The sequence below is a fragment of the Python bivittatus genome, unplaced genomic scaffold, assembly GCF_059951505.1.
Source record: "Python bivittatus isolate LINGU-HERP-01145 unplaced genomic scaffold, Pbiv_v1 ctg000980_np1212, whole genome shotgun sequence".
Classification (NCBI taxonomy): Eukaryota; Metazoa; Chordata; class Lepidosauria; order Squamata; family Pythonidae; genus Python; species Python bivittatus.
The window spans coordinates 21,708,717-21,733,304 of NW_028277125.1; the positions used below are offsets into that span (position 1 = coordinate 21,708,717).

General features: G+C 41.3%; 1 long non-coding RNA gene across 1 annotated transcript in view; it reads left to right on the forward strand.

The window, feature by feature from the left end:
- Positions 1-24,588, forward strand: part of LOC112540428 (uncharacterized) — a 37,263-nt gene that overhangs the window by 3,391 nt on the left and 9,284 nt on the right. Inside the window, exon 2 of the long non-coding RNA XR_003084507.2 lies at positions 8,778-8,974. This is a non-coding gene — a long non-coding RNA (uncharacterized LOC112540428). The remainder of the gene's footprint in view (positions 1-8,777; positions 8,975-24,588) is intronic.

Consider the following 24,588-nt stretch of genomic DNA (forward strand, 5'->3'; position numbering starts at 1 on the left):
TGACTGGCAGGGTGTATGTGTTGATGGCATGGATCTTGTTCTTCCCATTGAGCTGGCTCTTCAGGACCTGTCTTATCCTTTGGAGGTACTGTCTTCCTTGCTTCCTCATCATGGTTCCCATGTGACTGTGGGATACCAAGGTACTTGTAGCTGGTCTGTATAGTGGGCAAAAAAGTATTCAGTCAGCCACCAATTGTGCAGGTTCTCCCACTTAAAAGGATGAGAGAGGCCTGTAATTTTCATCATAGGTATACCTCAACTATGAGAGACAAAATGAGGAAAAAAATCCAGAAAATCACATTGTCTGATTTTTAAAGAATTTATTTGCAAATCATGGTGGAAAATAAGTATTTGGTCACCTACAAACAAGCAAGATGTCTGGCTCTCAGAGACCTGTAACTACTTCTTTAAGAGGCTCCTCCACTTGTTACCTGTAGAAATGGCACCTGTTTGACCTTGTTATCAGTATAAAAGGCACCTGTCCACAACCTCAAACAATCACACTCCAAACTCCACTATGGCCAAGACCAAAGAGCTGTTGAAGGACACCAGAAACAAAATTGTAGACCTGCACCAGGCTGGGAAGACTGAATCTGCAATAGGCAAGCAGCTTGGTGTGAAGAAATCAACTGTGGGAGCAATAATTAGAAAATGGAAGACATACAAGACCACTGATAATCTCCCTCAATCTGGGGCTCCACGCAAGATCTCACCCCGTGGGGTCAAAATGATCACAAGAACGGTGAGCAAAAATCCCAGAACCACACGGGGGGACCTAGTGAATGACCTGCAGAGAGCTGGGACCAAAGTAACAAAGGCTACCATCAGTAACACACTACGCCGCCAGGGACTCAAATCCTGCAGTGCCAGACGTGTCCCCCTGCTTAAGCCAGTACATGTCCGGGCCTGTCTGAAGTTTGCTAGAGAGCATTTGGATGATCCAGAAGAGGATTGGGAGAATGTCATATGGTCAGATGAAACCAAAGTAGAACGTTTTGGTCTAAACTCAACTCGTCGTGTTTGGAGGAGAGAGAATGCTGAGTTGCATCCAAAGAACACCATACCTACTGTGAAGCATGGGGGTGGAAACATCATGCTTTGGGGCTGTTTTTCTGCAAAGAGACCAGGACGACTGATCCCTGTAAAGGAAAGAATGAATGGGGCCATGTATCGTGAGATTTTGAGTGAACACCTCCTTCCATCAGCAAGGGCATTGAAGATGAAACGTGGCTGGGTCTTTCAGCATGACAATGATCCCAAACACACTGCCCGGGCAACGAAGGAGTGGCTTCGTAAGAAGCATTTCAAGGTCCTGGAGTGGCTTAGCCAGTCTCCAGATCTCAACCCCATGGAAAACCTTTGGAGGGAGTTGAAAGTCCGTGTTGCCCAGCGACAGCCCCAAAACATCACTGCTCTAGAGGAGATCTGCATGGAGGAATGGGCCAAAATACCAGCAACAGTGTGTGAAAACCTTGTGAAGACTTACAGAAAACGTTTGACCTCTGTCATTGCCAACAAAGGATATATAACAAAGTATTGAGATGAACTTTTGATATTGACCAAATACTTATTTTCCACCATGATTTGCAAATAAATTCTTTAAAAATCAGACAATGTGATTTTCTGGATTTTTCCCCCCATTTTGTCTCTCATAGTTGAGGTATACCTATGATGAAAATTACAGGCCTCTCTCATCTTTTTAAGTGGGAGAACCTGCACAATTGGTGGCTGACTAAATACTTTTTTGCCCCACTGTATGTCCGCTGGTAGTTCCACCCCATCAGTCTTAACTATCTTCCCTCTCCTTACTACCATCCAGCCACACTGGATGACATCCAGTCCGGACAGTCCGAATGACATCCCAGTGTTCTCACTGTAGATCTGTGTCAGATGGATCAGCGAGTTGATGTCTCATTTACTCTTAGTATACAGCTTGATGTCATCCATCTAGAGGAGGTGGCTGATGGTAGTTCCACTCGTTCCACTTGTATCTATATCCAGTCCTTCTGAATCCCTTGAGGGGGTTCAAGCCTATGCAAAACAGCCGCATGGAAGTGCATCGCCTTGGTATATGCTGGACTTGATGGCCACTTATGCGAGCTGTCTTGAGTTGACTTCCAGTGTTGTCTTCCACAGTCCCATTGAGTTCTTGAGAAAAGTCCTTAGTGTCTTGTTGACTTTGTATAGCGCCAGGGATTCATAGATCCATGTATGTGGCATTGAGTCATAGGCTTTCCTGTAGTCAATCCAGGCTGTGCTCAGATTGGTCTGTCTAGACCTTGAGTCTCAGGCAATTGCTCTGTCTATGAACAACTGGTGATGTGTGCCTCTGGGGTTGTTCCTAATGCCATTCTGAACTGTGCTCATGTACTGGCCATATGATCCTGTAGCTTGGTGACTGTGATGCCTGATGTGACTTTCCATGTTGTGGGGAGGTAGGATACTAGCCAGTAGTTGGCCGGTGCTGTTCCCTTGTGGGCGTCTTTCATGATCAGCATGTACTTCCTTGTGTTAGCCAGTCTAGGTGGGAGCCTGATGCTAGCAACTGGTTCATCTGTGCTGCTAGGCGTTCATGCACCGCTGTTACTTACTTTAACCAGTAAGTGTGGATCATGTCTGGGCCAGGTGCTGTCCAGCTCTTCATGTTCTTGACCTGCTGTTGGATGTCTGTTACTGTGATGGTGACTAGCTCCTGTTCTGAGAGATTGCTGTGGTCTGCTTTCAGATCTTGCAACCATTTACAAGGTGGTTGTGGTGTTATGTGTTTTCTCTTTCTCCCATATGTTCTTCCAGTACTGTTCAGTTTCTGCTGTTGGTGGCTCTGCTGTTACTGTGTTGTTGCATTGCAGTTGGGAGTACACCTTGGATAGTTCTTTGGAGAACAGGGCATTTATCTTCTTGGCTTCTGCTTCTCTATTGTATCTCCTTAGCCTGGTAGCCAGTGCTGTGAGCCTTTGTTTAGGAGTCTCTAGGGCTTCAGACGGAGTCAGGCCCTTGTATTTTTTCAGTAGTCAAGTCTTACCTTAATCTCTATACCCTTCTGTAGTTCCACAAGCTGACTTACTTCTCTCTGAGTTGCCTTGGTCTTAGCCTCCAACCTCATTTTCCGGGGGTGTGGGGAGTGGGATGTGCTGCTGTTCTTCTTGATCATGTAGCCAAGCAATTCCAAGATTACAGCGGCTGTAGCGTATACCAGTTCATTGGTTTGGGTTATGGTGGCAATAGGGATTGTCCTAAGGGCTCTATTGGCATCTTCTAGCATACTATGTGATGGTACTTCATTGAGCCTTGGTAATCAGTCTCGAGGGTTGACTGTAGCTAATTTATCCATGATCTTATGTCTCATATCAGCTGCTGTGCTCTGTAACGGAGGGGGTGGCAGTGATGTTCCAGCTTCAGGTGTTGGCTGCACATCCAGTTGTTCTTCTGGATCTTCTTGAGTCCAGGATGTAATGTATAGTTGTTCTGTCTCAAGTTGTGAGAGCAGCTTCCTCTTCACTATATTGAAGGGTTGGGTAACTAGCTGTTTCTCAGTTAGTGTGGATGTAGGTCTTCTGTCCATCCACAGTTCTCTCATACGTTTCATGTATCCCCTCTCATTAGGTCTACTGTTGTAGTAGCATTCCATCAATTCCAGGTTCTCTTGACTTGTCTATGTATGGTTTGGACAAAACCATATCATCACCACGGGCATCATAATACAGTGTAATCCACCCTAGGCACCTCCTCTGTTCACTCCTCAGTTTCTTTCTGAAAAAAATCAAGCTTTAAAAAATGTTGAGGATTAACATGTAGATCTTATTTCAGGTGACAAGGAATTCCACAGGAAGAAAGAAATAGATGAGAATGCCTACTTTTGAGTCCCCTCCCATGTGACCTTACAAGAGGCAGAGACTGTCATCATACACTTTCTGCCAGCAGGACTTGGATGGGCAGATTCTATCTGGAGGAAGTGGTCTTGCCCATCAGCAGGTCCCAAACCATACAGGGCTTCTTAGGTATGCACTTTGAACTGCATCTAGAAACACACTGGCAACCAATGCTGCTTCTGCAGTACAAGTGTTATGTGCTACTATCAGCATGTTTCCATTAATATGCAGGTCACTGCCTTTTGCACTGGTTTCAGTTTCTGGATGGTCTTCAAGGGCAGTCCTAAGTAGAGCAGATTATAGTAGTACAAACAGGTGAAAAGGGTATGAGTGGCTGTTGTTGCTGCCTCCTGTTCTAAGGACACCAAGCAAAGTTGTGCAGTGGCTTTCCTGGCCATAGCTTCTATCTCCTGCTCTAGAGGGATCCCAGTTTTTCCTCAGAGGAGCATAAACCTTATCTAGAGCTAAATTTGGTACTATCCTGGACTCAGTTGGCTTCTCTGTCAGCAGCCACTCTGTTATATTAGGGTTGAGTCTCAACATATTTCTCCCCATCCAGGCCCTTACAGCTTCCAGACATTGGGGCAAAACTTCCACTGTATCTCTTGTTTGCCCTGAGATAGAAATGTACTGTATAATCTGTAATGATACTATACCCCAAACTATTGAATGATCTCTCATGTAGCTGTTAAATAAAACAGTAGGGAGAATTCAGTAGCACCCCAATATGCTTCTCCTCCATTGTCCCTAAACTTGCAGGTGGTACAGAAGGATACCATGGTTAAGGGCATCAAAGGCTGCTGAAAGATCTAGAAGGATTAGTAGAGTCATACCCTACAATCAGTGCATAGGAGAGACTCAAAAAGGGTCTCAACAGAACTGCCCTTCAGATTTCTGGGAAACTCCTCAAGCACCTCCAGAAACCAGATGAGTCTTGCAAGATTGATGTTAGCCCTGTGAGATAGACCAGGCAAGAAGTACAACCAGGAGTACTATCTCTATCTTTATTGTAAGGTTCCATTAACAGAATCTTGCAAGACCGAAAATATTTCTCCCCTCCTTTCCTTTTACTCTCCAGAAAACTAGGGAAGGTCCCTTCTGAAACGGTTCCTACGCCATCCCCCCTTCTGTAGGCTGAGACATCCTTTACATGCTGGTTGTCCCAACTGTAGCTCTCCCTCCTGTCTCCCAAGGTCATTCCCACATACCATTACAACAGATTCCTCCATCCATGGTAACTCTGGCTATGGTGGTCTTAACAAAGCAGCCTCCTCCTTTCCCATTCTGCCACTGCCCCTGTTACACATGATCTCCCAAAGTCACACAGTTTTACAGACTTTGCTTGCGACCTCCCAGGACACATCCCGTCCAGCTCCATCATCAGTCAGGTCAATTGCACAATGAACCATGTGAGATGACTGGTGATCACAAAGAACTCAGTTTGTCTTCTCTGTGATCACCAGTCATCTCACGTGGTTCACTGCGCAATTCAACTCACCCCAATTTTTACCATCCTCTAGCACCCTCCCTAATTACCATTCACCCCCAGACAGGCCAATTCTTACTGCCTAGTTAAAAACACTGTCAGTTTCCTTATTTGAACAGTAATCCCATCCAAAACCACTTGTCTGATCACTAGGTCCCTGATCAACACCATTTCCATCTTGTCTGTATCAAATATTAAAGAATTTGATCCTCTCCCCTCACAATTAATCTACTCTCCTGTTTTCTGGAATTTGAATTATTATTAGGCATTGAGCTACACTTTCAAGATCAATTACCTCTGAAGAAAACATTCAGCTAACAATTATGTTGCATTTTAGCAATTTTCCAGTGGAGGCCTAGACAATAGAAAATATAAACTCTTTCAGCCAAGAGATTTGTTTTATTTAGCAAGCTTCTGTTTGAAACATGGAACAACGTAGGCAAAATTAGTAAGCAATCTGCAACAGTAATTATAATGAATATTAGAAGCAATACAGACTAAACTGTTATACTGAAAATAAAATCGGTAGCTTGAGATAAATATTTTAAGATACTGCCTGCTTGATGTCTTACAAATAATATAAATCAATGTCATGCTCACTTCGGTCCCTCTTTTCTTTAGAAGATTAAAAAAACAAGGCCATGCCTGAGTACAGCTCAGAGTCTAATTTGTACCCATTACGGGAGTCGTGCTGATGAACTCTGACTGCAACAGCTAATTTAAACATTTTTGCTTGTCCATTATGCTCAGCCAGGCAAAAGCTTTACAGCTTCCAGTTTGCTTAGCAATTTGGTCTTTAGATCAATTTAGTTTGGGTAGCCCCCGTTTCAGCCTTAGTTCGCCTTCATCAATTACCCCAAGTCTCTATCGTTTGGCATAAGTTTCAGCTTCTTTGCTCCTTGCGCCCTTGTGAATTGCCTCCAGAGACTTTACAAGGATTTATACTGGAACTCCATTATTGCTTCAGGCCTCCCTGTTACCGCATTCCTTTCAAACAGAATTGATCTCCAGTAAGCACAGATCAGAGACCAGAGGACAATATCTGTTTTATTTAAAATATGAGCACAAAGTGCACACCAGCACGTATATTCCCCCCCCCAAATCAATGAAAGTTAAAACTAAGGAGGCTTAGTATGTGATTAAATGGAACGTGCTCTGTATGGGGCTGCCCTTGAAGACCACTTGGAAACTTCAACTGGTCCTGAATGCAGTGACATGGGCAGTTATGGGCATGCCTCTGTATGCCCACGTGACACCTCTGCTTCACAAGCTGCCCTGGTTGCCAGTTTGCTTCCAGGTGCAAGTCAAGCTGCTTGGTATGACCTATAAAGCCCTATATGGCATGGGGCCTGCTTATTTGAGGGGCTGCCTATCTCCCATGGTGTCTGCCCAGCCAGTTTGAACTGACGGGTTCGTATGTTCCGGTTTCCTTCGATTAAACGTCACCTATCAGGACCCAGGAAGTGCACCTTCTCTGTTGTGGTGCCTGCCCTCTGGAATGAGGTCCCCCCTGAGATGTGGATGGCTCCCACCCTGTTGGCAGTCCAAAGAGCCACAAAGACCTGACTGTCCTCCTAGGACTTGGGCTGGGGTGGTTGGTGCCCCCTTCATTGGATGGCGGTTGTTGGTGGGATGTTTTGGGAAGGGCTGGATTTGCCATTTTGCTCTTCTTTTCTTTGTCTGAGTTGGGCGCTGTTGTTTGTTTGTCTGTTTTTATATTGTTCTGTTGTGTTGTGAGCCACTCAGAGTTTTTTGGAGTTGGGCAGCATTGAATAAATAAATTTGGCAGGATGATCGATATTGCTCTCCCCATCATCTTGACTTGTATATTGGCTTTTTATATAAAATTGCTACTTGCTATTTTAATTGTGGACATTTATATTTGTATTGTTTTTATTGTCTCGGATTTGAATTGTAAGCCACCCAGAGTCACCCTTTGGGGGGAGGCATATAAAATTAATAATAAATTAATTAATTAAATAAAATGATTTCTTTAAACATGTACAAACCCAGCCATAGTGCTGCAAGTATGAGAGAAATAGGTTATCAACATCGTGCATTTTTTTTACAACTTACTACAGAAGTAGGCTCCAATTGCTGTCAGTCTATTAACTATCAATATATGCATCACAATAAAATAATATAAAATTGATTCTGCATGTTCATAGATATGCTCCTGCCCCAACTCCATTAGCTGCCCTTCTCTTTTCTCCAAACTGGGGCATCCACAGCAACAGTCATTGGCTTAAAAAGGACAGGTGGAATTGGGCAATCAAAGCCCCGCCCCTTTTTGATGTACGTCGCACACATTGCATGCGCCTCAATAGAGGCAAGGCTTTGATTGCCCAATTCCATCTGTCGTTTTGAAGCTAGCGATTGTCACTGTGGACTCCCTGGCACCAAACAGTCAGAGACTGTCGCTGTGTATATTCCAGTAATTTCTATAAATTTTCATTTATGCTTCTGGTGTCAGTTTCTAAATAAGATCTTATCAGCTGATCCAGCTTTAACTTTAGTTTTGTAGTATGGCTGGAAAACTCCTTGAATTGATTTCTTTTTTATATACACAAAGTGCGTACCTTCCTTTAGCAAAATTCTGCAGTTAAGATGAATAATACTGAGCTTCGAAAGAGATTGCTCTCATCAGCACATAGAAGCTCTTACTGCACAAAACACCTGTCATAACCCCCCCCTCATTTTTAGTCACTATGCTACACACCAACTTCTGTAAACAGCTGATGCTTTAAAAGGGGGGGGGACCCAAGCAGCTCATTTTTTTACAAATTCTAATATGGTTTTTTGTTGGCAGCATTTCCCAGGCAGAACAGGTGTAAGTGGGCAAAGGTCCACCATATACTGTAAACTTTCCCTTTTTTTGCACAGTATGTTTCTTAGGCATGTATAAATAAGATGTGGGCATTTTTATAGCTATTGCTTAGTTTTTATGCCAATAGGCAGAATCTTAGTTTTTATGCCAAAAGGTATTTATGCCAAAAGGCAGAATGTCTACTAGCTAACTATTCTGCCTACGATTTTATCTTGGGGAGAGAGAGAAAGAGGACAAGAGAGGAGGGGGGAGGGAGGGAGGGAGGGAGGGAGGGAGGGAGGGAGGAAGGAAGGAAGGAAGGAAGGAAGGAAGGAAGGAAGGAAGGAAGGAAGGAAGGAAGGAAATAATGCTCCAGTTTTCCTGTCTATCTTCCACTCTCACACATGGCTTTTAAGTATGTCACTCTTCATGTGTATGTAAGCTAGAGGTGAATAAATGTTTATTTTGAAAAAGTCTACTATCGTTCCATCAAGGAGTCAGCAGGGACTTTTGGAGGAATGTGTAAGGTTTCCTTCCTTCCTTCTCTTGTCAGTTCATAAGAGGAAAATGCCACTTAGGCCTGATATATTCATTGAAATGTCACTCTCTGCTACAGGATTCAAAATGGTGGATGTTAGAAGCAGCAGGAGAGGTCAAGATGCGGATTGGATGGCAAGCAAACATGCCAGAAGGAGAAAAACAATGGGAAAGGGGTACATACTTGCTGTTGTGCAGATTTTACATCCCATAAGAACACTGGAAAACATATGGACATCAGTCTTGTGTTTGGATAAGGACCTCCTGATTGTGAAAGTGAGTAATACAAAGGTCACAAAGAGGCCTGGTTTGCATATCACACTACATGGTTTGCTTATCCATGATATCTTGATTGAACCACATGCTAAAGCATAGATCATGGTTTATAAACCACAGTGGCTGGATTTCCACAATTTGAGGACCTGGCTATTAGCAGCACTCCCTAAATGGAGTTGGCAAGATTCCCAAATTACATAAAAACTAATTCTATTTTAATGATTTGTAAATGTTTAAAATCTTGCAAAACCACTAAATCTCACACGTACTGAAATCTCACAGGATTTTGAAATCATTACTAACTCATTTTGATGCACATGATCACAGTTAATAGACTGACAAGATTTATTGGTCCGGTAATATTTTTAGATACTTCTTATATGTGTATGTGACATACAGACATAAACATACTATGTATATACAACTGACCCTTGTTATCCATGGTCTCATTAGCTGCAATTATGTGCATCTGCAGTTGATCAATAAAGATTAGATCTCAATAAATGCAAACAGGTTTTTGCATATCATGAGTTTGGGCTTTGTTTTATGTTACTTCATGCATGCGCAAAATTGTAGGACTTTTGTGCACGTGTAAAGTACATTTTTTACATATTAGGGTTAGGCATTTGTACAATGTACCTGTATTTGTTCCGCCTTCTCACTCAATTGCAGCAGGTCTGACTGGGTCAGCCTGATCACAAGGCTCCATGTGGCTTTCTTATAGCAGCTGGTCCTTTTTTTTCCCTTGAAGTGACTCACTTGGCTGGTAAGGGAGAGAGCCACGTGGCTCACACTGGCTTTGTATTCCACATGACTCTTTTATGATCTTGGTGGAGGGGTCTCTCATCTTGCTGCTGGACATTGGGATTCTCCAGAGGCTATTCATGGCTCACTCCAGTGACTGTGTGATTGGGGTAGTCCTCTTTCTCCTGAAGTCTCCAACCACAGGGATCGGCTGGTGATGACACATGGAAGGCGATGATATGGAATATAAGAGGAGTAGATGGTAAACACCATGAATTAATGAAATAATATAGATAGATACTTGTATGGAGGGAAGGATGTAAGAGAGTTGAATGAAGGTAGACTAATCTTCGGGAGTCATGGTAAATAAAAAAAAATGGAACCTTGATGCAGAGCTGATTATTTTGAAAGCAGCCCTTTCAGTTTTATTAAGAATACAGTTTGGAAACAGGTCTTCTTTAATCACCATAAGCATATCATTTTCTTCTAATTGTACAAAAGCCCTTGTTATAACTCTTTGACAGAATTTGAGGAGGCTCTTGAACAACTTGGATGGTTTTACTTATAATTTAATTGGTAATTTTCATGCAAGGATAGACAGTGATTAAAATAAATTAGCTATACATTTAAATCTGGAGATGTTGAAAATGTTTCCTCCCAAGCATTTTCAAATGTGGGACAGACCTGACATATTTATTCAAGTGTCAAGCATACTGTTCATCCTGTGTTGTTTATGGTAGTCACAACACAAGGGAGGAATAATAAGCTTGTCAACACCTATTTTGTTTAAGAGGGAACATGAAGGAAAGGTAACGCCTAAAGTTTTGCAATAGGCTAAAGGACACATGGAACATAATATACCTCAGGCTACTGTAGACTGTTGTAAACCAGTCTCCTCTGTTCTTTCATGAATTTCTAGAGTGTCGTGCTTGGTATTTATATTCTCTTGAATTTTGCCATGAATAAAATGAAACTGTGCTTCACTAAACACAGTGTGTGAACCCATTGTTGTCTGTAAAATCAGGCCATATGGTTTTGTCTTATGTGTAAACTGGGCTATGGTGACTTGTCCAACGAAGTGCAGTTTAAAACAAGCCTCCACTTAAGACAGTGTGTGAACCCAGCCATTGACTGTCAATTTCCTTAAGTTTCTGGCAGGGATCTTTCTTGCTTGGGGATGCAAGGATTGAACCTGGACCTTTTGCATGAAAAGTGTGTTTCACCAATAACTGTAGTCCTTGTTGAAAGAAACAATATATTAAATCCAAGGATTATGTCCTACATGGACTAATTAATTGGGTATTTATATTTCCATTTAAAAGTTGCATTGCCTGGGCCTCTCAACCACTTTCTATTTAGGGAGGTGCTTAATGTTCTGCGTTGTTGTGAACCAGCCAGAAAATGTTGCAACCCCCCCCCCCCCCCATAATATATTGATCTGAACATTTGGGGGTTGATTGTGTATTTCCCAAAATGAAGCATCTGGGAAAGCAGAAACCACTTTCAATTCTAGACAGCCCGCTTCTAGAAATAAGCAAAGTGCCTCTGGAACCTTCGAATTGGTGCATTCCAGGAGAAAATGGGATGTTCCAGCCAGTAGTGCACTGACACACAACATTTTGCACATCCCTACTTCTATTTAGGCCAATGACCAGAATGTGACCTCCTTAGGTTTTACAACTGTAGAATTATAAGGTTGGAAAGAAGTTATTAATGTCAGAAACAAAATGGTGTTAAGAAAACTGCTATTTTAGTTCCATAAAAAGGCAAACAGCAAGCAGAACGGTGCAGAATGGCGCAAAATATCTTCCCAACTGGAGAATTGTTTTTAACTCACTTTAGGCATGCATACAATTGGTTCTCCACCATGATTGCTAGGGTATACTTTGCACTTAACTATTTAATCCTTGCTTTACCTACTTGGTGTGTTCTCCTGCTTTGCTGCTCTAAAAATCTAAACCCTTGTTCAAAGCAGAATTGATAGGTACCACATCCCTATTAGATAGTTGTGACAAGAGAAGTACCAGACTTTATTGACAAACTGAACATCAACAAATCACCAGGCCCTGATGGCATCCACCCAAGGGTGGATGTTATTAAGGAGCTTAAAGCTGAGATTGTGAACCTCCTAACTAAAATATGCAACCTGTCTCTACACTGTGTAGTTGAGGACTGGAAGGTGGCCAACATAACTCCCATTTTTAAAGAAGGGCTCGCAGGGAGATGCAGGAAATTATAGGCCAGTCAGCTTAACATCTTTTCTGGGGAAGACAGCAGAAACTGCTATTAAAGATAAAATTGCCAAACATTTGGAGACATAGCCTTATTCAAGGATATTGAACATGGTTTCACTAAGGGAAGGTGCTGTCTAACTAATGTACTAGTTTTTTGAGGGAGTTAATATTGTTTAGAGTGGTAAAAACAATAAGTACTGCAAAGAGTTCTGAAGGGATTGTTGCATGTTAGGGGAGTGAGTATTGAAATGGCAGATCTTATTCAACATGAGCAAGTGTAAAGTGATGCACATTAGAGCCAAAAATCCTAATACTGCTCATACAAACTAATGGGATCAGAGCTAGTAGTGATTGATGAGGAAACAGACCTTGGAGTAATGGTAAACAATTCAATGAAGGTGTCAACACAGTGTGTGTCTACTGTGAAAAAGGCCAAATGGCATCTTAGGAATAATAAGAAATGGTATTGAAATCAGATATGCCAATATCATAATGCTTTTATATAAATCATTTGTGAAACCACATATGGAATATTGTGTGCAATTCTGGTTGCCTCATCTCAAAAAGGATATAGTAGAGCTACAGAAGGTTGAAAGGAGGGCAACTAAGATAATCAAACGGCTGGAGCAACTTCCATATGAGGAAAGGTTGTGACATTTGGGGCTTTTTAGTCTAAAAAGGAGGTAAATAAGAGGGGACATGATTGACGTGTACAAAATTATACATGGTGTGACTAAAGTGGGCAAGGGGAAGCTATTTTCCCTTTCCCAAAATGCTAGAACCAGAAGTCACCCAATGAAACTGAATCCTGGGGGGTAAAAAGGACAGATAAAAGGATTTTATTTTTTAATAATATATAATTAAACTTTAGAACTTGCCACCTTGAAATGTGGTGCTGGCTTCCAGCTTGACTGGCTTTAAAAAAGAGTTGGATCAATTCATGAAAGTCATGGGGATCAATGGCTATTAGTTTTGGTGGCAGTGTGACTACCTCTGATAGCCACCTGCTGGGAGACTAGTGGGCTTCCTTGTGCAATTGTGGAGTCCTTGGGGTTCTCTGAGCTTGGTTGTTTTCTTGCAAACATTCAGTGAAGGTGTTACCTAGCTGGGTAACGAAATGTTTGCAAGAAAACAACAAAGCTCAAAGAACCCCAAGGACTCCACAGTTCAACCCTGAGCTACACATATTCTCTTCTACTTGTACAATTGGTTGACCACTGTGAGAACAGACTGTTGGACAAGATCAGCCAGGAGTCTGATCTAGCAGGGTACTGCTTATGCTCTTATGTTCTTGTTCCATCTTCTAGCTGATAGTCGTTCAAATATTTGAAGACTGTTATCATCTTTTCCTAATTTTCAGTTATTCAGACTAAACATATCCAGTTTTCCATTCAACCATTCCTCATAAAAGTGTTCCCCACAAATGGGGATGCAGCTAGGAAACATTCAGTGGAGAAGCTGGCAGTAAAATCGCAAGTCATGGTCATGTGATGTCTTGCTTAACAACTGTGTTGCATAGTGATGGAGTTGCTAGTCCCAATTGTGGTTGTTAAGCGAGGACTACCTGTATAATATACCTCACAAAGTTCAATCCATATTCTGAGCTTCCTCACAGTTCCTAAGCTTATCAACAAGTACAAACTTTTTGGACTTTGGGCTTCTAAGGAACAGCCCAGGGACTGCCCTTCAAAACATAGGCAGAATTGCCTCTAAGAAGCAGGGAGGACTACAGCAAAATTTAAATTTGATTTAATTTCATTTAGTTAACATTAAAAAGAATGAATGTTGGTAATATGATAACTCCAAATTTATTTAACATTTTTTCTTTTAGGTTACATTAAAAATACATTTTGGTGGAAACTTTAGGAGGAGTCCCAGGAACTAGATACATGGGCCTCAGGGACACGTGGCTTTGGAGCTTTGAGTAGTGCATCCCTATGTCCCTGTGTCCTTTCCTCTGCTTAAATGTCAGTAGAATGGCCTGTGTGATCAGCTAAAATGAGTCTGCAGTCACAGAGAGTTCTACTCGTGTTCAAGTGAACATAAGTAAAATTCATGGGAAGGACTGGGGTTGAAAAGGCAGGTAAGTATGCATGGGGACCTCAGAAGAAAGGTCTTTGCATGCAATTTTATCCCTCTCTGCTAAATTTCAAGTGTTCTGGAAGGATGTGTAAATAAAGCTTATTTTCATGATCTGGATACATACATGCATACAGTTTATACCATATAAATTGTATTGAGACAGATATATGACATTAAGTTAAAACTTCATGTCACTTTAATTAAAGTGAAAATTAAATCAGAGACAATCCCATTTTGTTTTAGGTCTGGCCCCACTTTCATTTCATTTTGGAAACGCAGCTCCTAGTGTTCCCCTCAAAGGTCCAAGGGCAGCCCAACCCTTGGTCTGGAGGAAGTTGAGCTTCCCTGCTCCACAGGCAATGCAGAAGAACATGAAAACTTGCTTGTGGGAAAGAATTCAGGATGTCCCCTGTTGTCCTTTTGCATTTCTAACATAGATGGATTTGTCAGATGAAGCTTTTTATTAGCATGCAACAAGATTGTGTAAAAATGGCTGTACACCAAGCTGCTCTAAGGATGCAGCTACAGGACTGGTTCCAACCCCTATGAGAAAACAATTGGAAGAAAACTCTTCCCATTATTGGTTTTGGTTTTGTTACAGATTACAAAGGATGATACTTAGTTTATAAACACAAGCTGTGTAAGTTCCGAGTCATTAAAATGGGTGGTGAATGAATGAATGAGTCAATCATTCAATCAAGCAAACAGGCAGGCCAGCCAGCCAGCCTGTTTGGTATAGTGTTTGAAGGCCCCAGGCTAGAAACCAGGAAACGGAGTTCTAATCCTGCTTTAGGCAGAAAGCCAGCTGGGTGACTTTGGGCCAGCTATTCCCTCTCAGCCCTAGGAAGAAGGTAATGGCAAACCCCTTCTGAAAATGCTACTAAGCAAACTGCAGGGACTTGTTCAACCAGTTGCCAGGAGTCAAGGCTGACTTGAAGAGGAAAGAGAAATTCCCATGAATGGGGAAGCAGCTAGGAAAGATTAGGCTCTTGACTTAATGGGTTGAGCCCATTAAGGTTTAGATAGTTAAGTAATATTTCTGTTTCCAGGTGCACAACTGACATTTCTGTTCTTCCCTACTGACATTCCATGCTTTACAATCCCTTCTGCGTTCCTAACAAAACAATTTGCCAACTCTTGATGTTTGAAAAAATTCTTCAGTTCTGTTCATGTTTGCATGAAACTCAGATCATGACACCATGAAATTATGTTTCTTTGTCTTGATGCTAAAATCATTTATTTGGGAATATACCTCCTATCTTCATTATTTATTTATTTATTTATTTATTTATTTAATAAATTTATATACCGCCCATCTCCCCCAGCGGGTTTAAAAATAAAATTAGAGGAGCATCTATAACCATGCACATTCCTGGCTTGTCATAAATACTGCCTTCTAAAAGCATTTCCATTGGACTGGGCATCATGATAGCTGTTCCATTGCTTCAAAAGGGACAGTGTGGGATCAGCAGTTACAACCCGCCACCATTTGATTTTCTTTTAGATTTTTTATACTGCCTTTATTATTTTTACAGATAACTTGGTGAACATACCTAATCCTCCTTCCTCCTCCTATTTTCCCCACAACAACCATCCTGTGAGGTGAGTTGGACTGAGAGAGAACAACTAGCCCAAAGTCACCTAACCAAGTTTCATTCCTAAAGCAGGACTAGAACTCACAATCTCCTGGTTTCTAGCCTGGTGCCTTAATCTCTAGACCAGTGTTACCAATCAGATTCATGTTTCTAAATTCCTCCTCAAATAATGTTTTGTTTGTTCAAATCAGTATGGTGGTTTAATTCCTTGTGGGCCACTTCAGTTGGAATTTTTCTTCCCCAGAGACTGTACATATAAATATAACTCTACATAGACATAAATCCATATGAACATATAAGTGCAAGTGTCTGTGTGTGGTTTTACAGAAACTGTTATTAATTTTGATTTGGCACAACAGCTGTTTACTAACTACACGGTCATCTTTGCAGTGCGCTGTGTGTGTCTGTGCATGCGTGCCAGAACATGGTGGGTTAATTAAGCAGGCTGGTGCCATTGGCAGGGATGTTTGTGTGTGTGAGTCATAGACTTACATTTGATTAGTAGGTTTCACTGAAGGTGAGGCTCCCACTTCACCAATTTTAATGAAGCTGAGAGTAGCATAATTCTGTGGAACTTGATAATTGACACTCTCCAATGAATCCATTGTGCTAAGAGAACGGGTCACAAGACTTACCCTGTTACCAATTGCTTCAGCAGGAAATTTGGGGATGAACAAACACAGGATTTGGGTACATGGCTTTTTCATTTTTAAAAGATAGCAAAACAAGTAAACGAAATTTGGATATTTTTTAAAAAGAAAATATTTGGTGTAGAAAAGATCTTAGTTCTTCCTAGTCTGCTAGAAAACTGGTGTACATCTGGGCTTACTTATAGGAAGCTTGCATGAAGCCCCATATAAGAACAGAATATAAGCAATATATTCCTATATATTGCTTATAAAAATAATTCCCTTCTCACCCCAGTGGTGGTATGTGTCTTCCTCAGTCTCGGGTCCTCTGAAAGAGGCCTGGGAGTTTGCGGGTTCTGCGCAGTATCTGAGCTGTTCCTATCACTGCACTCTTCTGGACAGAGAGCTCTGATGTTGCTCCTGGGATCTGTGGGAGCCCCTCTCCCAGCTTAGGAGTCACTGCCCCGAGCGCTCCTACCACCACGGAGACCACTTTGGCCTTGACTTTCCACATCCTCTGTAGTTCCTCTTGCAGCTCCTGATACTTCTCCAGCTTCTCACACTCCTTTTTCCTGATGTTGCTGTCATTTGGCACCGCTACATCACCACTGCTGTCTTCTGGTCCTTATGATGTGTGGTGAGATAGATAGACAAAGCATATATGTGTGTGTGTATAATTGTCCATTCTGACATTAAGCTGAGCTCTCTTTGGGTACAGTTTGCCTCAGAAGGAGGATGTGTTTATAGATGATGCAGACTGATGTAATAAATCAAACTCTCAAAACAACCTTAGATTCAATGATTGTTACTATTTCCTCTTTTCCTGATCCTCTAAGGGGAAGGGATGAAGTAGCTGCATTGTCATTCTGTTTTCTCAAAAGCCGACTTGCTGATTCACTTTAAGTTACCTGTCATGACTACCAGGAGTCTAACTGTATCTCGGAACAGCAGGAGAAAGGCTGCAGTGGGTCATCCAATAGAGACATGGAACAATATATAGCTATTACCTCCTTCCTTCAGAGTATTTAGAGACAGCATAATTTCCAGGGCAGGATGTTACAACCACGTGAGAATTGTATTGTCACACTGAACTTCAAAATAATAGAGAAACAGAAAAAGCAAAACAAGAAAGTGCCCTTCACCACAGAATATTCTGAACCAGGGAGACACCAAGAGAGAGGCTGATATGTTTAAGATTGCAATGTCCAAACAGCAAAAAGAGAAGGGTATATGTTTGTGTGAATCTGCCAAGCAGCTATTACACCCTTGTGTATGACTCTTGCTTTCTGTGCAGGTACAAAAATGTTTTGCTTTAATCTGGCAATAATTCAAAACCCTGCAGCAAATCTTTTTATACAGGCACCACACACTGTCTCAGCACTAACTGTATGCTGTCACACCTCTGAAGAACTGATTACATTTTTTTCCAAACATCTAGAAGGCACCAGTAGTCAGTACCTGATCTGAGTAACAAGGCAAACTACATTACGACACAGGTTCCTAAGGGAATAAGGCTAGTCTGATTTAAAACTTAAAAGATCAGGAAGCAGAGATTAAGACTACTGTATAACATCCATTTTTTTCAGTGCAAGAGATATCAAATGGAGTCCTCCATGAATCAATATCATACCTGGGGCTTTTTATTCATGATAATCAGGGCAAATTTATAATTTTCTTAAAGCACGGGCAGGGGATGAAATCAGATGCTAAAGAACTAAAACAAGCATGTCTCCAAAGTGAGTGAATGGATAACAAAAGGGTAAATCTGATGTGGTGTAGAGTTCAGTGAAGATGTAGACACACCATCCAAAAATAATGAAAAGAGCAGATTCCACCAAGAATCAGTAACGAATTGCAAATGAATTTGTCAGTATCATGGGGCTTCTGCCCATGACCGAGATAGTATGTGATCCATTTGCTGTCCCTATAACTAAGCCCTGTGTGGTATCTATTGAATCTGTTCCAAGCATTGCTGAAAATGAACTTCTGATTTGTGTGTCAACCACCATAGAGAAGATGATTGGTTTTCACGTCTGGCTTTGCTGCAGTCCCTTTGCAGCTGGAATGGGGAAGGTCCAACCTCAGCACATCGAAATTTCCCAAGTTAAAATAAAGAAACATATGGGAAGATATCTGACCAGAAATAGAAACAGAGGGGAGGCAGACCCTGCCACGACTGAGCAACTTGCTAGGTTCTGTATAGCCAGAGAATAGACACTGAGGAGTTGCAGTGCAGCCAATTTCTTATGCCATGAGGAAGTGATTGAATCTGGCAAATACAGGGAAACTGGCCCGTAAGTAACAAAAGCCCAGCTCAACTTCCCTCATTATTTTCTGGATCCTATAATGAGGAAAATGAGCAGCTGCATATTAAAGCAAAGATACATATTAGAATACTATTAAAATGGATTAGCAGAAGCAAGTGATATAGTACAGGTCTGCCCTTGTCCACCTTGTTGGAAGCCTAGAGAGGAGTTGCTGCAAAAAAATAGGGGCAGGGGTGGAGGTGAAGGGTAAGAAAGGAAACCAGGAAAGAAAATCCTAACAGAAAGGGCAAATACTGGGAGAAAATTGTCTAAGCCTGAGGCTGGTTTATGACCCCAAGGGAAGGAATGGACATGTTTTCTAAAACTCCCCAAAGACATCTGTGATCACACCCACTATTGATTCCCTAACTTTGCCTCCAAGTTAATGAATGGCAAAGTGTGATAAATGTTACATGACTTAAGGGTCTTCTTAGATAGTGCTGGAAGAAGTAGAAGAATACTTTTCTAGTGGTAGAGATAGTAACGACTTGAACCTATCTCACTCGTGGGCTTTAGATGAGATTGGTGTTGTCAGGGAATGATTGTGTCATAGTTAAATATTATATCAGGTTTTGGTGCAACCGTGCTTGGAATCTAATGTTGAGATATTAAAATGAATGTTTCAGAACTGAAAAAGGTATAGAAAAGCAGAGCTAAAATGATCAAGGGACTGAAGCAAACATCATGATACTTGGCCTTTTTTAGTTTCATAATGAAAAAGTAAATAAGGGGATATTGTAATGGTTCTCGTACGCTCAGAATTAAGCGGGCCATTATTAGATTATGTACAGTTCAAATACAGTTAGCGTGAAGATATAGTACATTCTTAGGAGAAATAGTACCATGAACATGATGAGAAACATCACTTTTCATATTTAAATATAGTTCTCTGCTAAATAAATATTTCTAGCCATTGACATCTGCAGGAACCATTGTTCTCATCAAAATAACAAAACAAGTGTTGCACTGTCACTGCTCAAGCTCTGGCCCTTTTGTACATGTGTGCAACATCATGATGCGTGTACAAAAGGGGCGGGGTTTGCATCACCCTGGCAAGCTCTTATTTATTTGCCCCCTTTGAGCCTTGCTGGCACAAGCCTCTGCTTCTACTAATGGAAGTGTATTGGGACTCATTCCTTCCTTGGTGCCTCTTGGATGAGGCCAAAGAACTGGATGCCTGTGCTTATTACTGCACAATGCTAACCTCCCTTAAAACAGGCTTTTCTAATCTGGTGCCCTCCGGACGTATTAGAAAGCCAGTATAGCAGAGTAGTTAAGATGTTGGACTTAGGCCTGGGAGACACAGTTTCCAGTTCCCACTCGATCATGGAACTCACTGGGTGTCTTTGGACCAATCACTCTTAGCCTACCTACCTCACAGGTTGTTGTGGAGATAAAATTAGGGGAAAAGTCCTCCTCATTAGATATATTACCTTGAATTCCCAAAGAAAAATTAAAATATAAATGCAATCAATCATTAGAATTCCAAGGTGTTAGGATCTTGCTGGTTGGGAATTCTTAGAACTGAAACCCCTCCCTGCATGTACAAAATAACCAGATGAAACTGAAAGGAGAAATCAGTCATGGAAACTTAGAACACAGCAAAAGCTTTCTTAATTACCAGGTGGAGCCTTAAGTCTGAAGTCTGGAAAATTTCACACATATACGTAGTATTTCTTCTTGATCTAGACGATTCAGTGCTTAAAGCCAAATATTTTATGTTGGCATTTTTAATTAGATGGGTGGGAATCTGTGCCCTACTTTTTCTGTCTATACATTTGCACAGACATGTGCCAGTGTGTAATTCTGTGAATTGCCATAGTTCACCTTTGTATGTTAGTGAGAACATATCCATCAGATAGACAAGACTACATCTTAAGGTATTTTGCAACATGCAAATGATGAGAATGAGAATAAGATCTTGTGGAACAAACCCTGCAACTCCATATAGACAGGACAGTTGTTTTGTAATGCATGTGAGCCTATTTTTTTATTATTTTAGAGGCAATTGATATACTGATTAATGCCAGCACTATGCTACAGGGTGCTCAAAACATGAAAATTATGTGTTGCCCTATATATCTGAATTAGCTTTACATTCTTATAGGACACAGAAATTATGTTTGTAGTGCTATATTTGTTTTGCTCAGGATAATTTATTCGGGAAACACATAGAATTGTAACAATTACTATATGAATGTTGAAATTTGCTGAAGAATTCTTTAAGAACTACTTTGCTGGATCAGAAAAAACATCTGCCTATTGTTTTGCCTCTGGCAAAGCTTGACTATGTGATTTTTTGGACCATACCCAAGTTGGGTTTTTTATAACTCTAATAATTTGTGCTTGATTGTTCACAACTTCTGATACTCCAAAGAAGACTGTATTTTAAAATGCAGGCTGCAGTGTAGCTGCTGGAAACATTGATAGATTGATTGACTTATTGATTATGTGCCATCAAGTCGGTGTCAACTCTTAGTGCTCACATAGATAGTTTTTCTCCAGGATAATCTGTCTCTAATCTGGTCCTTCAGGTCTTCCAACAGTGTACCCAGTGCCACTGTAAGTGAGTCCATCTGCCTTCTGCTGATTGTCCTCTTCTTCTCTTTCTTTCCTCTGGAAATATTACAGTACTATAAAAATATGTCTAATCCTTAAAACAATGGCTGAGTACTGATCAAGTGTTTTTGCATATTTTATATTTTACTAATTTATTTATCCAATTTATACAAATATATGACTCTGGGCAGCTCGCAAACAATTAAAAAACAATATGAAACACCAAAACAATGCAATGATTTAAAAACAATAAAACCTGTATAACAACTAGACAACAAAATTCATAGCCAAGGTAGACGACATTCATCAATAACAATCAATACAGCCACTTCACAGGCTCTACCACACTCCTGGGCCCCCACATCCATTGCCAAAACCACCTCAGGCCCTTATGAAAAGCTAGCAGGGTTGGGGCCCATCTGATCTCCAGGGGGATGATGTTCCACAGGGTGGGAGCCACAACAAAAAGGACTCTTGAACTCTGTAAAATTGATTAGCTTTATTTATATGCACCTCACTCTTTAGAGAATACTTAACTCTGAGTAGAAGGGGGGGGGGCGACAGGGGCAGAAGAAAAAGTATTAAATTTTACAAGTGCCAGGGATCAAGGGCTTCTTAAGCCAAGCTGCAACGGTGTTATAAGCAGGGAAGAAAGACAATTTGTAGCTCATGCTTGAGAATATTTATGGAAACTTATTTCTCTGCATCTGCCTGCCCAAGGATGGGCAGTAATATGTTTGGGGGTATGCTGATCTTGCCTTCTCTCCTTTTCCTCCTCAAGTATTAAGTAGGGTTGACCCTGTCTACTATGACTTGCTGCTGATATTTCTGCTCACTGCAAATATGGGTGAGGGGTTTTGCCCTTCCCTGACCCAAATGTGCCAATCAGAAGCTGTGTTAAACCAGATGCACTCTGGAAAGCGAGTTGCTGAATAAGATATTTCTCCAGAGCTCAGAGAATGTGCTTGTGCAGTTAAATTAGGACTTTGTACTCTGAAAGACAGAGACATTTGCATCCCCTTATGTTACACCCTGTCTTAAAAACAATGAACCAGGAATCCTTCGGCATAAACAAGATGGACGCCTGATAGAAGGCCAAACCATCATAATAATTTGGGATGATGATCCCAGCAGTGTTGGGAACCAGTGCTGCTGCTGTCCTCTCACCTCCATGTTTTAAATGATTCTTGGTAATTGTTATGTGAAGCAAATATCAAAGTGTAATGGGACAATTTAGAGAATCTCCATGCTGCAATTTCAGCAATATACAAAATGTAATTTTGAAAAAAATGGAATGGATACTTTTCTTCCTAAGGTTGCATGGATGGGATGCAATTTTGGTGTGTGTAGAAGCTGCTTTCCCCCAAAACGAACAAAGCAAAACAAATACAAGGCATGGGGCCATGTTTGGAACTCAAGATAGTCTGAATTACAATTTGGTTTCTGCTACATTAATTCTTCTTTTATACCTGCCCGACCTGACCAGGTACTCTCTGCTTTTTACTATACAACCTTCAGTGTAAGCTCTGCCTGTTCCCAAACTCCTTTCTTCTGCTCCCTCCAGCACTGAAAATGAGTTAATTGGACCTTTTCTGGAGTTGTACTCCAACCCTTTCTGGAAATTCACTTTGTGCTAAATTTATTATTTATCAATTTGATTCAGATCTGCTCTGGTGAGTACTCATCATCCTTTCATCTTTAGGCTGAAGCCCAATTTATTATCCCAGACCTTTAGATCGATGCTTCTTGATTTTCTTTTTCCTTTTGGTCATACTGCTACTACTGTGTCTTTAAGATTTCTTGTTTGGTTTGGTTTCAACTTTCCTGTTGTGTTTTCTATAAAGGGCTCTAGGACCTCAGGAATGAAGGAAATTACAACTAAATTAACACATGAACCAGTGCTGGAAACAATGTCTATTGGTTCTGTATTCTATATGTTGATTGCTAGTGATACATTGCATGAAGATGGTTTATATTTTAAAAATGTAAACCAGACCCCTGGGAGGGGCCACAAATTCCTACAAATTTCTCTCAGCCATGAATAGCCCTACTCAGACAGCAGAAAACTCCACCTTTGCTGTCCCTCCACTGTTTCAGCTCTAATAGCATCAAGGGTGGACAAGAGGAACCTGTGACTCCCTAGGTGTTGCTGAACACTGACTCCCATTACCCCTACAGTTGCCACATTGGGCTGCAAAACCCCAGGGAATCATTAGATGGCAGTAAGGAATGAGCATGTCACGTTGCTGCCATCTAGTGGTCGCATGAACTTCTGAAGCCTGGATATGGCAGCCTAATTAACTCCCACCAGTACCCAGCCAGCTGGAGCTGCTGCGAGTTCTGCTGCTTTTGGATGGTGGTACATGCATTTTTCATCCTTGCAAAACATTGGATACAAAGCCCTTCCATTCCTGTAGAGTGCTGAGGATTCAGAGGAAGCACAATAAGCAATGGCAGGGGAGGATTAGAAATGCTTCACTGCAGTTATTGTCCCCCCTTCCCCCCTATTTTAAAGAGAGAAAAATCCTTTCTTCTCCTATCTTGACCAGCATGAGTCTTTGAGTTCATCAAGTCTTCTCTGATGTATTTTACCTTCCAAACTCCAAGGACTATTCTCAACATACTCAGGCAACCTTTTGTCCCTTCACACCTCTCTAAATACACATCCCTAACCTAAAGCAGCTGTTCAGCCTCAGCAGAAAACAAGGCTTGTGGAGAAACAGCACTTCTGAGGAGAGCAGTAATTGCCCCAAATGATTTCACTGCTGCAGCCAAACTGAATTCCCAGTGGCTATGTGTAGCTGTGTAGAATCAGAGTGTGAGTGTTTGTGTTTTCCTTCGGCAGCCATGTAATTTAAGATGATCTGTCATGACACAAGTCAAAGGATTACAAAGCGATTTCTGAGGCTATGCCACACATAGAGGCAGCAGCTGTGGCCACCATGAAGGCATGCTCTCATGTCTAATGTACATGTCTCTGTGCCCTCAGCAAGAGAGCAGCAGCTTAATACATTCTTTTCCAAGAGCAAACTGCAGTCAAGCATATGGGTTTGTTTACAGCTTGGGCATCCAAGGAACAAGAAGTCAGCCTATACTTTTCCATTCCGTTTTGCAAGCTTTGCAGAACTATCCATGCTGGCTGAGGATGACAGATTTTTAGTCCACCGCATCTAGAGAGCACCAAACTGAAGTAAACTGCCTCACTGGGTTGCTCGCACAAGATGGTTTTTCTTCTGCAGGCTTTTGTATTAATTAAGAAGAATAAATTCACATCTTGCTTAACGACAGTCAAACAAAACAATCCTTTGACATCTGAAGTCCCTTGCTTATATACATTTGCTGAATTCAGAAGTAGCGCTAATGCATGGTTTTCTAAAGTGAATATTAGCTAGTTTTATGGTCTCAGGCTGTACTTCTCCCACACGTATCTCACTTAGTATAACCATGAGAAGGTCATAAGTTTAG